Genomic DNA, 15,457 nt, shown 5'->3' on the forward strand with positions numbered 1-15,457 from the left:
TATATCACTGGAAAATGACAGGATTTCTGAAGCAGAAATTAAATCTGAATAGTTTATCAGCAGAAGCCTGTCAGGTTTTTTCGAACACTAGTATCCCTCTAAACATGACTGATATTAATATTGACTTCAAGAACTTAAATAAGAAATATTGTCAACATATAAGGTCCTGGTGGGAAATAGCCAGCTTGGACACATACATTCAACATGGAATAGTATTATAGGGGTCTTCGTATTCCCCTAAGACCTAATTCGCACCTTGAGGATATGGAATTTGTAAAAGGCTGGGAACATCTCCTGACAGAGTGTTCATTAGGATTATTGAATTACTTATCAGAATACGAAAAAAGTTTATTTTCAAAAATTGACCAACAACTAGAAAGGGAAATTGAGGAAATACGGAATTTAATCAACATCCAGATTTCATAAATCTTGAAAAAAAAAAAAACATAGATCAATTACAGAATGATATTAAAGAACGTAAACAGCAAAGATATATCAGAGATAGTTTGGACTTTGAAAGTGATCGAGTTTACATTTGGAAAAATAGAAATAACACCAGGAATATATCTCAAAGATTTACAGAAAATTCTGACAGTGAGACTTCCAGCACGGAGAGCTCAGTGCAAAGCATACCAAGGACAGGGCATGAGAGTTGGCACTAAAAAGAGAACAAAAAAGAGGAGATATCAAGCTCCAAAAAGACCTGTACAAAATAGGTGGGAAACAACAAAACCATGTTCCAAAAATGTGGCAAAACAGACAATTATAGATCAGAAAACCATGATGATCAATACAAATGTAAATCCTTCCACAAGTACTTCCTACTTATCTGCACAGCCCTTCTCTTTTGCCCAATGATTGCATCAAACAATAAATGCCTGTCAAACTCCCACCCCTACATTGGCACAAACTACGCAGGAAAATGAAAAATATGAGGTCAATTTGGACCCGCCCTTTACATCTTTAAAACCTAAATCTAAAAATACTCCATCTTTTGCACAATTTAAAGAAATAGATACCTTTGTAAAGCTGGCAACACAAGATATAAAAACACTAAAAATGAGAAAGGACCATGTCACTTCTAATCTAAGCCCTGAAGAGCAGATAGCTCTAGAAGAACCAAAAACTAATGAAGAGATTATAATAAAACCTAGTGACAAAGGAGGCAACATAGTTATCCAAAATAGAAAAGACTACATGGTCCTTAGGCTACTCAGGGATAGAAAAACATATAAAATACTCAAAGAAAACCAAACCCTACAGTTACTTTGAAGAATTATAACAACTGCTCTGAGATGCCAAACAGAGAAACTTAATAACAAAGGATGAATTCCTGTATCTTTTTAACAAAAATCCAACTATTTCAACCTTTTATGCCCTTCCTACATAAAAACAAAACACAGATTCCAGGGAGGCCTATAGTGTCTGGGAGTGATAGCCTAACACAAGGGATTAGTGAATATGTGGACCAAATCCTTAGGCCCTTTGTTACCTCCTTACCTTCCTAAATCAAAGATACTAAGGATCTCCTTCTCAAGATAAATTACATCACATTGACATCAAATACCATATTGGCAAGCTTGGATGTCTAATCGCTATATAGTAATATCCAGCACCATTTAGGCCCATTGGGCGTTAAATCATATCTGAGCACAAAAATCACTAATTTCCAAGAGCACAATGGTTTAGTTTTGTCCATGTTAGAAATTATTTTGGAGCACAATTATTTTTTGTTTTAGGAACACTTTTACAGGCAAATCAATGGGACCGTGATGGGGACATCTTGTGCCCCATCTTATGCATATCTTTTTTTAGCGTGGTGGGGGGATCACCTGGTATTCACGGACGAGATAACATCATATATCCCCCATATTATTTTCTGAGGTAGATATATAGATGACATTCTCGTCCTGTGGGATGGAGGACAAATTTGCCCAAACTTTAAATAACAATTATATTGGAATGAAGTTCACTTATGAGATCCAAGAGAGGGATATCTGTTTCCTGGACTTAAAAATTAAGAAAACGGAAGATGGCCATCTTGATACGGAAGTATATCGAAAACTGACTTTCATAAACATCTATTTACATTGGACAAGCTGGCACCCCCCTTCCTTTGAAAGGGGAATTCCGACTGGCCAGATGTGAGAGCTCAATGAAATTGTACCAGTAAGATGTCCTTTATCAAAGAAAGTGATGAGTTGTTTCAAAGATTTAGAAATAGGGGCTATCCAACACGCTCCCTTAAAAAAGCCTTTAATAGGGCTAGAATTATCAAGAGAGAGGACCTATTGGAAACACTTCTGAAAAAAGATAATGATATCATCAGATGTATTGGTACCTGGTTACAACAAAGAGATATACCATATTTAAAAAAAACATTGGCACATTTTACAGTTAGAGAGCTGAGACTTGTCCTCACGCATAACCCCAGTATCACCTACTGTAGAGGTCCAAATCTGAGGGATCATTTGGTCCACAGCTTTCTCTAAGAGACCAAAATTATGAACACAGAAATTAGAGAAAAATATCGGAGATCAGCACCTTGTGGCAACTGTTCCTTTTTCAGATATATCCCTCAAATTAAACAATTTACCGATCCAAGTGATAAAAAGGAATATGAGATCAGACAGCTTATCACTTGTAAAACTCAGGGGGTGGCTTATGTTGTAGCATGCCCATGCCCAAAGTTATATCTCGGGAAGACGACACAAGAACTGAGACAAATAAAGACATGTCCATCTCCAGACATATGAAATATGTCCATGGAAAAAATATGAGTCATCTACGTTTCTGGGGAGTGGAGAGGATAAAATTGGGACCTAGAGAGGGTAACTTAGACAAAAAACTTTTGCAAAGTGAAACTCACTGGATGCATAGGCTCAATACCATGAGCCAGATTAGATTAAATGAAGGGTTCTCCTTCCCAGCATTTATTTAGAAATAAGGGGTAAAGGGATATCTTAGGTAATCCCTTTCAAAATAATTCTCTCAATCTACTTGTCTAATATATGGATACAAATTTGCTAATAAAAATACCAGTTCAATTAGGGGGACTAAACCTATACCAAGCCATGCTGAGATAACCATATCTCTACTAAGTTATGCTTAGATAACTTTATTACTAATATTATGTTAGTACCTTCAGGGAAGGAAGTAAAAAACAGATTTCATTGGGATCCTAACAGCTTTAAAATAGGGATGGGAGAGGATAAAAATGAACAAAAACCAAGGATGAGATGAAAAACAAATTAAGGCTGAGTTCACATCAGTGTTCAGCCTTTCCGTTCTCCTGCTCCGTTATAGGAGCAGGAGAATGAAAAGGACGGATTTGGCACATAACTCAGCCGAACAAAGCCTACGGACCCCATAGACTATAATGGGGTCTGTTTGGTTTCGACTCAAAGGGAGATTTTTGAAGCTGAGACAAAAGTCATGCGCACATAACTTTTGTCTCCGCTCCAAAATCATCTTCTGAGCGTAAACCTAATAGACCCCATAATAGTCTATGGGCTCCGTAGGCTCAGTTCGGCCCAGTTATGTGCCGAATCCCTTCTTTCCATTCTCCTGCTCCTATAACTGAGCAGGAGAACGGAAATGCTAAATGCTGATGTGAACTCAGCCTAACAAAAAAATAAAATGCATTGTACAATTGTCTGACATAACACATGAATTTATCTATTTCTGCAAGAGTAGTGCAGAGGGAATAAAACTTAGGCTAAGACCATGGTTGTTTCTAATAAGACTAATACAGATTAATACAGAAAAATAATAAAAGATATATATCTGGTTAGAATAGATAAAAATAATTTCACAATGTCTTTGGAAGTTAAATAACTTCTTAATGTCTATAAGATCAAAAGCTATATAGGTAACTATTACAACAATGATAATTTTTATATTTAATCCTGATGATCCCAGTTCATGAAATCTAAGACATCTACCTTCCCCATGCTATTATATATTGATATGAATAAATCCTCTAAGTACAAGCGCAAGCGCAGTAGATATTTAGGATCTGAAAGAATAAGTCCTAGGACATGCGCATTAAACAGCAGAGAACGAGAATCTATTTCCCAATACATGCGCAGTAGCATATAGGGACAAGCGGACCTCCACCTATTACATCATACTCAGGTGAGATATAAGAGCTTATTGGCTTCCCACATTCCTGCCACATGAGCCGCCATGAGATATTGGCTACATCGATGCATAAACCCGTCTTTTACCTTTAAAGAGAAACAAGCCACAATGCTTGTGTTTGCAGTAGCACCATCACCCCTGAAGACGCCACTTTAGGTGGTGAAACATGCCAGGGGAGCTAAGATTAGGATTTTATAATAAATGGCCATGTGCTGATTAGGGATGTTGCGAACATAACATTTTCAGTTCGCGAACGGCGAACGCAAATTTCCTCAAATGTTCGCGAACGGGCGAACCGGGCGAACCACCATAGACTTCAATAGGCAGGCGAATTTTAAAACCCATAGGGACTCTTTCTAGCCACAGTAGTGATGGAAAAGTTGTTTCAAGGGGACTAACACCTGGACTGTGGCATGCCGGAGGGGGATCCATGGCAAAACTCCCATGGAAAATACATAGTTGACGCAGAGTTGGGTTTTAATCCATAAAGGGCATAAATCACCTAACAATCCAAATTTTTTTTGAACAACGTGGTTTAAAACATCCAGTGTGTGTATACGATCAGGTATGATGTTGTATCGATCAGGTAGTGAAAGGGTTACACCTGCTTCACAGACATTGACAGACCAAACTCCCCTTTTAATGCACCGCAAACAGTCCATTTGCCCAACCGCAAACTCCCTATTTGCAAAAGGTTGGATACCAAGCTAGCCATGTCCCGTTGATGTCATTGAAGGTTTCTTCCTCCACCCAGCCACGTACAACACAAAGGGTCCCCAAAAGGTGAATTGAATTGATTTTTCGAACGGGGAGATGGTTAAAAAAACGCTGGCTCCCTCCCCTTTGTTTTAATCCAGGGTCACTGCGTCTGCGCCGTGCAATTTACTGTCACACCCGATATGAGTGGTATTTTCTGTAGTTCTCTTGTCATCAGTTTAATCTCTGTTACGTCCCCAATCTGGGGTCCATTTATTGAATAGATTTTTCGAACAGGGAGATGGTTAAAAAAAACTGCTGGCTCCCTCCCCTTTGTTTTAATCCACGGTCACTGCGTCTGCACCGTGCAATTTACTGTCACACCCGATATGAGTGGTATTTTCTGTAGTTCTCTTCTCATCAGTTTAATCCCTGTTACGTCCCATATCAGGGATTGCCTTTTGTGAAAAAAAATTTAGGCCGGGTACCTTCTACTGCCTTCACAGTGACAGACCAAACTCTTATACACCAAACTGAATTGATTTTAGGAACAGGGAGATGGAAGAAGCAGCTTGGTCGGTCCTCTTACTCCCAAGTTGGGGCACTGCGCGTGCACGGAGCAATGTGCTGTGACACCATATATGAGTGGTGTCTTAACTATTCCTATCAGTTTAATCCCTGTTACGTCCTCTATCCGGGGACGTGTGTCGAATTGATTAACCATTGTCGAATTAACGAACCATTACGACATCCTTAAATAATTGTGTTCTGAGCTCTGTACTTGCTTTGTATTGGAATTGATGGGGATTTTTTAAATTGTCTGCATTATTTCTAATAAACTATTAAGAGACTTTATTATGATTTTTTTATTTTATGTAATAAAAACCCATACAACTTAAAAAAAATAAAAAAAAAAAAATAATGTTTTTTCTATGAAAAATTATCCAGCCGATCGCTTTTGGTCTGATCATAATGAAGCGACGGCCTTATCATCTGGGGTGTGGCAACATTGAGGTGATGATCGCATTGAGGTTGTGGCAAAATAGAGGTGATAACATAGTAACATAGTACATAAGGCCGAAAAAAGACATTTGTCCATCCAGTTCGGCCTGTTATCCCGCAAGTTGATCCAGAGGAAGGCAAAAAAAAAAAACCCTGTGAGGTAGAAGCCAACTTTCTCCACTTTAGGGGACTATAAACTTCCTTCCCGACTCCAGTGAATAACCCTAATTTTGATAATCTTTCAGGGTACTGTAGTTGCCCCATTCCAGTTATTACTTTAGATGCCCTCCTCTGGACCTTCTCCAGCTCTGCTATGTCTGCCTTGTTTACAGGAGCCCAGAACTGTACACAGTACTCCATGTGCGGTCTGACCAGCGATTTGTAAAGTGGTAGGACTATGTTCTTATCACGGGAATCTATGCCCCTTCTGATGCAACCCATTATCTTGTTGGCCTTGGCAGCAGCTGCCTGACACTGGTTTTTGCAGCTTAGTTTGCTGTTTATTCAAATTCCTAGATCCTTTTCCATGTCAGTGTTGCCGAGTGTTTTACCATTTAGTATGTACGGGTGACTTGCATTTTTCCTTCCCATGTGCATAACTTTACATTTATCAGTGTTAAACCCCATCTGCCACTTATCTGCCCAAGCCTCCAATCTATCCAGATCCCTCTGTAGTAGTATACTGTCCTCATCAGTGTAAATTACTTTACACAGTTTAGTGTCATCTGCGAAAATTGATACTTTACTATGCAAGCCTTCTACAAGATCATTAATAAATATATTGAAGAGAATAGGGCCCAATACTGACCCCTGAGGTACCCCACTAGTGACAGTGACCCAATCTGAGTGTGTACCGTTAATAACCACCCTCTGTTTTCTATCACTGAGCCAGTTACTTACCCACATACAGATGTTTTCTCCCAGTCCGAGCATTCTCATTTTATATACTAACCTTTTATGTGGTACAGTGTCAAATGCTTTGGAGAAGTCCAGATATACGACATCCATTGATTCGCCGCTGTCAAGTCTAGAACTTACCTCCTCATAGAAACTGATTAAATTAGTCTGACATGACCGATCCCTCACGAAGCCATGCTGATATGGCGTTATTTGCTTATTTCTGTTGAGATGCTCTAATATAGCATCTCTCAGAAAACCTTCAAACAGTTTACCCACAACAGATGTTAAACTTACCGGCCTATAGTTTCCAGGCTCTGTTTTTGGCCCCTTTTTGAATATTGGCACCACATATGCCATGCGCCAATCCTGTGGGACATTCCCTGTCAGTATAGAGTCTGCAAATATCAGAAATAAGGGTCTGGCTATGACATTACTTAATTCCTTTAGGATTCGGGGGTGTATGTCATCCGTTCCTGGCAATTTGTCTATTTTAATCTTTTTAAGTCGCTGATGTACTTCTTCCTGGGTCAGACAGGACACTTTTAATGGGGAATTTATTTTTGCATTCTGCATGTCATCTGACAATTTATTTTCCTCAGTGAATACATTGGAGAAAAAAATATTTAACAGCTTTGCTTTCTCCTCATCGCTCTCTGCGACTTCCCCCTCATTACTCTTTAAAGGGCCGACACCTTCAGATTTATACTTTTTACATTTATATAATTGAAGAACATTTTAGGGTTAGTTTTACTCTCTTTGGCAATTAATCTCTCGGTCTCTAGTTTGGCCGCTTTTATTTGTTTTTTACATGTTCTATTTTTTTCCTTATAGTTTTTCAGTGCTTCCGTGCTCCCCTCCTGTTTCAGTGAATGATATGCTTTCTTTTTGATGATCGCTTCATTGTGATACGCATGCCCCTTCACCACAACAAGGTAATGATCTCAAAGGGGAATTGACACTTGTATGTGCTTTTTTTTTTTTGCATCCACAGTGCAGCACCAGAGGACAGAAAAATTAGGCATGTACACATGCCTGAAAAATAATGGTATTGTTGCAGCCGCTGTTGTTGCAGCCGCTGTTGTAGCAGCGGACGGAATAATTGATGTTTTCCAGGCAGAAAGGTGACTAAAACATTGCGGCTTGAACCCTAGTTGGTGGCGGAGAATTCACGAAAGTCATCCGGTATGCAGACATTAAATACAGCAGCGTGGGGACCATTTTGAGGCCAAGGCATGTCATCAGGCCTATTGTTAGTCAAACGTATCCCCCACTGTCAGTCCCTTCGGGATCCATGCCTCATTCATCTTAATAAATGTGAGGTAATCAACACTTTTTTGACCGAGGCGACTTCTCTTGTCAGTGACAATGCCTCCTGCTGCACTGAAGGTCCTTTCTGACAGGACACTTGAAGCGGGGCAGGCCAGAAGTTCTATCGCAAACTGGGATAGCTCAGGCCACAGGTCAAGCCTGCACACCCAGTAGTCAAGGGGTTCATCGCTCCTCAGAGTGTCGATATCTGCAGTTAAGGCGAGGTAGTCTGCTACCTGTCGGTCGAGTCGTTCTCTAAGGCTGGATCCCGAAGGGCTGTGGCGATGTGTAGGACTGAAAAAGCTCTGCATGTCCTCCATCAACAACACATCTGTAAAGCGTCCTCTCCTTGCCGCCGTGGTCATGGTAGGAGGAGGATTACTTTCATCTCTTCCCCAGTTAGATTCTCGTTGTGCTGTGACATCCCCCTTATAAGCTGTGCAAAGCATATTTTTTAGTTTGGTTATTAACTGCTGCATCCTTTCAGACCTTCGGTAATTTGGTAACATTTCTGCCACTTTCTGCTTATACCGGGGGTATAGTAGTGTGGTCACCCAGTACAGGTCGTTCTCCTTCATCCTTTTTGTACGAGGGTCCCTCAACAGACATGACAGCATGAAAGACCCCATTTGCACAAGGTTGGATGCCGGGCTACTCATGTCCCGTTCCTCGTCCTCACTGAGGTCATTGACAGTCTGTTCTTCCCCCCAGCCACATACAACACCACGGGTCCAAGATAGGTGACAACAACGAGCACCCTGGGATGCCTGCTGTGGTTGGTCTTCCTCCTCCTCAAAGCCACATTCCTCCTCTGACTCCTCTTCCTCATCCAGCAAGCGATGATAACAAGGCTGTTTCTGGTGGTGATGGTGAACACAACTCTTCCTCTTCACACTCATCTACAGCCTGATCCGGCACTCTTCGCAGGGCACGCTCCAGGAAGAAAACAGGGATGAGGTCGCTGATGGTGCCTTCGGTGCGACTGACTAGGTTTGTCACCTCCTCAAAAGGACGCATGAGCCTACAGGCATTGCGCATGAGCGTCCAGTAATGTGGCAAAAAAGTTCCCAGCTCTGCAGAGGCTGTCCTAGCACCCCGGTCATACAAATACTCTTTGACAGTTTATTCTTGTTGGAGCAGGCGGTCGAACATTAGGAGTGTTGAATTCCAACGTGTCAGGCTGTCGCAAATCAAGCGCCTCACTGGCATGTTGTTTCGCTGCTGAATATCAGAAAAGTGCACCATGGCCATGTAGGAACGCCTTAAATGGCCACACACCTTCCTGGCCTGCTTGAGGACGTCCTGTAAGCCTGGGTACTTAGACACAAAGCGTTGTACGATGAGATTCAACACATGTGCCATGCACGGCACATGTGTCAACTTGCCCAAATTCAATGCCGCCAACAAATTACTTCTATTGTCACACACCACTTTGCCGATCTCCAGTTGGTGTGGGGTCAGCCACTGATCCACCTGTGTGTTCAGGGCGGACAGGAGTGCTGGTCCGGTGTGGCTCTCTGCTTTCAGGCAAGTCAACCCCAAGACAGCGTGACACTGTCGTATCCGGAATGTGGAATAGCCCCTGGGGAGCTGGGGTGACCCAATGCGCAGTGTACGTGATATACCTGCCCTGACCGTGCTTTGCAGACCAGGTATCAGTGGTCAGATGGACCCTTGCCCCAACACTGCCAGAGATGCCATGACTTCCTTTTCAATAAAAGAGTAGAGTTTTGGGATTGCCTTTTTTGAAAGAAAAAAAAAAATCGTCCGGGTACCTTCCACTGTGGTGTCTCAATAGCGACACATTTTTTTAAGGCATCAGACTCCACCAGCTGGTATGGTAAAAGCTGGCGGGCTAAGAGTTCCGTCAAGCCAGCTGTCAGACACCGGGTAAGGGGGTGACTCTGTGACATTGGCTTCTTATGCTCAAACATTTCCTTGACAGACACCTGACTGTGGGCAGATGAGATGGAACTGCTGAAGGTGAGAGGCAGAGTGGCGGGTGGTTGAGAGGGGGCAAGGAGGATAGCAGTGGTTGAAGTGGCTGAAGATACTGGACCAGGAGGAGGATGGTGGCTTGTACTCATGTGTTGATCCCATTGGCGCTTGTGATGTGAGATCATGTGCCTTCGCAAAGCAGTTGTACCGAGGTGGGTGTTGGACTTCCCACAACTCCGTTTCTTTTGGCACAGGTTGCAAATGGCATTGCTGTTATCAGAGGCAGACACACCAAAAAAATGCCACACTGCTGAGCTTTGCAATGATGGCATTCTGGTGGTGGCAACAGCATGCGTTGATTGGCGTGGTGTCTGGCTGTCCCCGGGTGCCGATACATGCTGTCTGACTGTGCCACTAGCTCCTTGTGATGACCTCCCCCTGCTTCCAACTCGTCTCCTTCTTCTCTCTGTCCCCCCTTCTGAACTTTCCCCCTCTTCTTCTTCTCTTCAAGCAGGCACCCACGTGGCATCCACGGACACATCGTCATCATCAACCACTTCACTTGTATCTGACACCTCACAAAGGAAGCAGCAGCGGGTACAACATCATCATCATCATCATCACACTGTACGTCCATGTGTGTAATCCTTCCTGAGTGAGACATATCCCTGTTATCTACATCCTCTGGCAATAATGGTTGCGCATCACTAATTTCATCCAACTGATGTGTAAATAACTCCTCTGACAGATCAAGTGAAGCAGCTATGGCGGCTGTGGTGGTAGTGGTGGTGGTGGCGGCGGGCGGGAGACTGGTAACTTGAGAGCAGGTGACCGAAGCTGAGCTGGAGGAGGATGGTGCGTCAAGGTTTTACGCAGAAGCTGTTGAAGATCGGGTGTCCTGTGTAAGCCAGTCAACTATGTCCTCAGAATTTTTTGGGTTCAGGGTACGTGGCCTCTGAACTCTGGGCATTATTCCAGGGCCAGTGTAAATCACAGCACCATGACGGCCCCTGCGGGGTGGCCTGCCTCTGCCTGTCATTTTCTTTTTAGATAAGGGGTACTATGCGTGCAAGGTACTGTGCCACCCTATATAAGTGGTGGGCAGTGGGCACAGTACAGTCTGTGTGGGCTGGACACACTGGCTTGCAACTGCTATTATATTTATTACAGAGAAAAAATAAATTGACTTTTTTTATCTGCAAGGTATTGTGACACCCTGTAACGGTATGAGTGGTGGCCTGGCCAGTGATCACAGTACAGTCTGTGGGCCTGACACACACTGGCTTGCAACTGCGATTATATTTATTACAGAGAGAAAATAAATTGACTTTTTTTATCTGCAAGGTATTGTGACACCCTGTAATGGTATGAGTGGTGGCCTGGCCAGTGACTACAGTACAGTCTGTGGGCCAGACACTCACTGGCATGCAACTGCGATTATATCACAGAGAAAAAATAAATTGACATTTTTTATCTGCAAGGTATTGTGACACCCTGTAACGGTATGAGTGGTGGCCTGGCCAGTGGCCACAGTACAGTCTGTGGGCCTGACACACACTGGCTTGCAACTGCGATTATATTTATTACAGAGAAAAAATACATTTACTTTTTTTATCTGCAAGGTATTGTGACACCCTGTAATGGTATGAGTGGTGGCCTGGCCAGTGGCCACAGTACAGTCTGTGGGCCTGACACACACTGGCTTGCAACTGCGATTATATCATAGAGAAAAAATAAATTGACTTTTTCTATCTGCAAGGTATTGTGACACCCTGTATGAATGGTGTGCACACAGTACAGTCTGTGGGCCAGACACTCACTGGCTTGCAACTGCGATTATATCACAGAGAAAAAATAAATTGACTTTTTTTTATCTGCAAGGTATTGTGACACCCTGTATGAATGGTGTGCACACAGTACAGTCTGTGGTCCTGCAGCCTCTCACACATGGGCAGGCAACTGCAATATATATATATATATATATATATATTTAAGGCTGCTTGCAGCCTGTAATTGTGGGCGGAGCGCCCTCCTGCATTTAAACCCCCGGCTACAAGTAGGAGGGCGCCCGTTCGTTGCAGTTCCGCCCGTCCGTGACGCCACTTCCGGTTTCGATACCTTCCGTGACGTCACTTCCGGTTTTCGCGTCCTCGTGGAATCCAGACCGCGGCGCCTCCGGTAAGTGGTCCCGGCTGGGTAGCTGAGCCCTATCGTCAGTGCAGATGCACCACCGCTTCTCTCCCTGCGGTCTAGAGCAGGTCCGGTTGGCGTCTCCTTCTCCGTCGGGTGCTGGGCTTCACTGGCACGGGGGGGGTCGGTACGGCAGCACTGGGGCAGTAGTCGACGCCGCGGTCCTCAGGTGAGGGACAGGTTCCCTGCAGATATGGACTCCTAACTATCCAGTCAGGCGGCGGGATCCCGGTCACCTCCTGTCTTCCTGGGCTTGCCCCGCTCCTGCTAGCCATGCCTGGTCCTCCAACGAGCACCCAGCTGTCCCTGTCACTAAGGGTCAGCATGGGGGGGGGGCAGGCTGTTCCTGGGGAGCTTGGGGTGGCTAGCAGGCGGCACGGCGAGTCACAGTCCTCTGCCAGCCGGCCCGCTGCGGGCGCCGCTCCACTGTCCCCCACAGATCAGGGGGTGGGTTCTGCCGGCCTGCTGCGGCCTCAACCCAAAAAAAAAAAAAGGGAAAGTGCCCAGTGTCTCCAAGGCACTGGGGTCGCAAAATCGCGCAGGGTACGTTTTGTGTTTTTATTCCAGGGTTCTTTCAGTATGCGAATTCCTGGAATCAGTCAGGGGCCATACGTCCCCTGAACCGCACAGGCGCTTGTGTTTTTGTTTTGTGGTTTATTTCTTGAAGCACGCTGGTGCTCTGGCTTCCCTGAATCGCTCAGGTTTTTGTTCCCTGTTTCGCTCAGGTGTCATGTTTCTCGGAATCTCAGGTTTCACGTTCCCAAATCGCATGCGTCATGTCTTCCCTGAATCGCTCAGATTATGTTTTCTCCAAATCGCAGGTGTCATGCTCCCAAAAATCGCATGTGTCATGTCTTCCCTGAATCGCTCAGGTTATGTTTTCTCCAAATCGCAGGTGTCATGCCATGTCTTCCCTGAATCGCTCAGGTTATGTTTTCTCCAAATCGCAGGTGTCATGCCATGTCTTCCCTGAATCGCTCAGGTTATGTTTTCTCCAAATCGCAGGTGTCATGTCCCCAAGAATCGCATGTGTCATGTCTTCCCTGAATCGCTCAGGTTATGTTTTCTCCAAACCACAGGTGTCATGTCCCCAGGAATCACAGATGTCATGTATTCCCTGAATCGCTCAGGGTTATGTTTCTCCATTCATAGGGGTCATGTTCCCAAAATCGCATGTGTCATGTCTCCCCTGAATCGCTGAGGGTAATGTTTATCTCCAAATGGCAGGTGTCATGTTTCCCCTGAATCACTCAGGTTTATGTTTTCTCCAATTCACAGGTGTCATGTTTCCAAGAGTCGCTTGTGTCATGTCTTCCCTAGGTGGCTCAGGGTTCAGGTTCCCTGAATCACTCTGGCGGCTGCCTCCCCTTAGTCACTTAGGGGTAACGTTCCAGGTCTGGTGCGTTCCCTGAATGGCTCAGGTCTGGTGCGTTCCCTGAATGGCTCAGGTCTGGTGCGTTCCCTGAATGGCTCAGGTCTGGTGCGTTCCCTGAATCGCTCAGGTCTGGTGTGTTCCCTGAATCGCTCAGGTCTGGTGTGTTCCCTGAATCGCTCAGGTCTGGTGTGTTCCCTGAATCGCTCAGGTCTGGTGTGTTCCCTGAATCGCTCAGGTCTGGTGTGTTCCCTGATTCGCTCAGGTCTGGTGTGTACCCTGATTCGCTCAGGTCTGGTGTGTACCCTGATTCGCTCAGGTGTGGTGTTCCTGGTTCACTCAGGTATCAGGTGCTCCCTGTTTCGCCCAAAAAAAATAAAATAAAAAATTAAACAGGTTTTCTCCCCCGAGGTAGGTAGTCTGAGTCTCGCGGTTCCCTTCGCGCCATAGGGGCTGGTCATTCACACTCATCGCCGGGTCTCGTTCCAACACAACTTATTTCTCCACGTAAACAGAGCCTCAGGCCTCCAGAGCTTCAAGCAAGCTTCTATCGTGTCGCCAGGCTCCTCCTTGTGCAGGTAGGTTCAGCCAGAGGCTGCTGTTGCACCTTGTCCCAGCGTCAAGCATGCCTTCTCACGAGCTTCCGTTTGTAGGTTTCTGCTCACCTCTGAAAATAGTAGCGTGAGTCATTCGGGTAAGTATCGATTAAAACTCATTTCGTACCAACCCGTCCTCTGACGGGTGTCGTCTTGTTGTCCGTGGGGGGGGGGGGGAAATTGTATTCATCTGTCGTTGTCATACCTCCTCAGGCAGCGTAAAAATGTCTCAGGCTCCAGAAACGGACGATAGCCTATCTTTACCCGGGACTTCCGTGTCAGGGCGCGCCAGCAACCCCTCTCTGCGAAGCTGGACCATCCCGAAGCTCGTCGCAGAGCTCAACAGGAGGGGAATCCGTCATCCCGCTTCCGTGAGGAAGGCGGAGCTGTACCGCCTCCTGATGACAGAACCGGAGGGCCCCAACGACCAGCCCTCTCTGTCGTCTATACAGCTGTCCATTCTGCATTTGCAGGCTACCATTGGCAGCCTGGCAGGTTCGGTGGCAGACATACAGACCAGGATGGGGGAATTGGAGTCCCGGCCTCCGGCGGCACCACCTTCCCCAGCCCCTCCTGCCTTGCCTTCCACGTCTCAGGATGTGGCTCCAGGTACGGCCCGTGCCAGCCCCCAGATTGCCCCCTCGCACTTCATCCCCAAAAACCTGAAAAGGGACATTCTGGCAGGGAGGGACGTCAACCTGGTGTCCATTCTCATGGCGTCCCAGGACGTGTCAGAAAACAAAGTGATCAGTTGCGGGGAGGTCTCGGTAGTTCTCAGGGCCAAGGACGCCCGACTGAACCGAAAACTATCGATTCCGGAGTTCGTCCTGGCTTTTAGCCTCTATAGGGACACCATATGTGGCGTCCAGCCACATAGGCGGGAAGAGATGGACTCGTACTTGTACCAGGTCACCGACTTGGGGTACAAGTACGGCAAGACCAACTTCTACGATTACCACCGGTCTTTCTCGGCCAAGGCAGCCGCAGCCCTCGCCCAATTTTAGTTCCGCACGGACTGGGCCAATCTAGATATGGAGCTGTTTTGTCGCCATTTTGCGGGGTTACAGGCTCCAATAAATTCAGCACACCGCCGACTGGTGTCCCAACCTCCCCACCCCGGCCCGGGAGGGTTCCTTGCCAGGCCCCTCTGGCACCCAGTGGTTCCAGGGCTCCACCGATAAACTGGGTAGGCCCATCACATACCTGGGGCAGTCAGGTCTGCAATAATTTCAACGCGGAGGGTTGCAGTTTCAATAGCTGTCGCGCATTGCACATCTGCTCCCTCTGTTTCAGGGCCCATCCCCGCCCCAGC

Source organism: Bufo gargarizans, chromosome 5, assembly GCF_014858855.1.
Source record: "Bufo gargarizans isolate SCDJY-AF-19 chromosome 5, ASM1485885v1, whole genome shotgun sequence".
NCBI classification, from domain to species: Eukaryota; Metazoa; Chordata; class Amphibia; order Anura; family Bufonidae; genus Bufo; species Bufo gargarizans.